The sequence below is a fragment of the Microtus ochrogaster genome, chromosome 15, assembly GCF_000317375.1.
Source record: "Microtus ochrogaster isolate Prairie Vole_2 chromosome 15, MicOch1.0, whole genome shotgun sequence".
NCBI lineage: Eukaryota > Metazoa > Chordata > Mammalia > Rodentia > Cricetidae > Microtus > Microtus ochrogaster.
The window spans coordinates 4,340,831-4,342,343 of NC_022017.1; the positions used below are offsets into that span (position 1 = coordinate 4,340,831).

General features: G+C 43.2%; 1 protein-coding gene across 2 annotated transcripts in view; it reads right to left on the reverse strand.

Annotated features, from left to right (window-relative positions):
- Window positions 1-1,513, reverse strand: part of Atf1 (activating transcription factor 1) — a 35,696-nt gene that overhangs the window by 24,973 nt on the left and 9,210 nt on the right. The window lies entirely within an intron of this gene.

Genomic DNA, 1,513 nt, shown 5'->3' on the forward strand with positions numbered 1-1,513 from the left:
AAAAAAAAAAAAAAAAAACAAAAAAAACAACAGTCCTTGGCAAAGCCTTCTGTGAAGCTGCTGAGAAACACAGATGGTTTTTGTCTGCAGGTGCTGTAACGTTATCACACGCCATGAACCATTGTCCTAGGAAAATATATGGTCCACTCATCAATATACATTTTGGTTTTAAGATTTAAGATACCAATGGGTGGTGGCACACGCCTTTAATCCCAGCACTTGGAAGGCAGAGACGGGCGGATCTCTTTGAGTTTGAGGCCAGCCTGGTCTACAGAGTGAGTTCCAGGATAGCCTGAGCCACAGAGACACCCTGTCTTTTTGTTTTTTTTTTGTTTTTTGTGGATTTTTCAAGACAGGGTTTCTTCGTAGCTTTTTTTGGTTCCTGTCCTGGAACTAGCTCTTCTAGACTAGGCTGGCCTCGAACTCACAGAGATCCGCCTGCCTCTGTCTCCCAAGTGCTGGGATTAAAGGCACACGCCACCACCGCCCAGCAGAAACCCTGTCTTGAAAAACAAAAACCAACAGGTATCAAGATACCTTACTTGATATCTAGTTAATTTATTACCATTGACTGGCAGTAAACAGCATTCTGCTTCACCCTGGTACCTGACACATCTACATTCTCCATAAGGCACACCACGGCCTTCCTGGACTTAGAAGACAGGTCAGCTTTTATCAGTAGCACCAAATGTTTCCATATGAACAGTGGAACCCCAAGACACACCCAGTGAAGTCTTCCCCAACTAGATTCACATCTCAGCAATCTCATATGCAGCGTGACTATGTAATAGACACCTCCCCTGTAGTTCCTGGATGCTCTGGTCTTCCCCCTTTCCTTTCTGTTTTCCATCTGGGTGATTTCGACTTGTCTATCTTCAAGTTCACTGACTCTTCAATCGTGTCGAGTCTAATAAACCCTGACACCACCTACTAACTTATGCTACTTTTATTTCTAGTAATCCTATGTAACATCCAATTCCCTCTTCTGCAATCCCTCTGTTTATGCATGTTATCTACCCCAAATCATGTGTCATGGCATGTGCATACCACCACTCAAAATGATAATAAATAACTTTAAAATGTAGCTGATAGCTAGGAATAACAGACACCTGTAATCCAAGCAAGTGCCGCTAAAGCAGAGGTAGAAAGATCAGAGTTCAAGGCCACCTTTCACTATACAGTAAATTTGAGGCTAGTCTGAGCTATGTGAGACCTTGTCTTAAAATGTAGTTGACTTGTCTGCCACTTGGGAGGCATAGGCAGGCGGATCTCTGTGAGTTCAAGGCCAGCCTGGTCTACAGAGGTAGATCCAGGACAGCAACGGCTACACAGAGAAACCTGTCTCAAAACACCAATAGAAAAAAAAGAGGTAGATGACTTATCCTTCCCTCCTCATGACACCCCACCTTCAACTTCTGTAAGTCTCAAAAGCCAGCGGCCTGCAGATTATGGAACTTACTCTTGTGTTAGGTAGGAATAAGACTGTCTTCAGCTTTCTTTTTTTTTTTTTTTT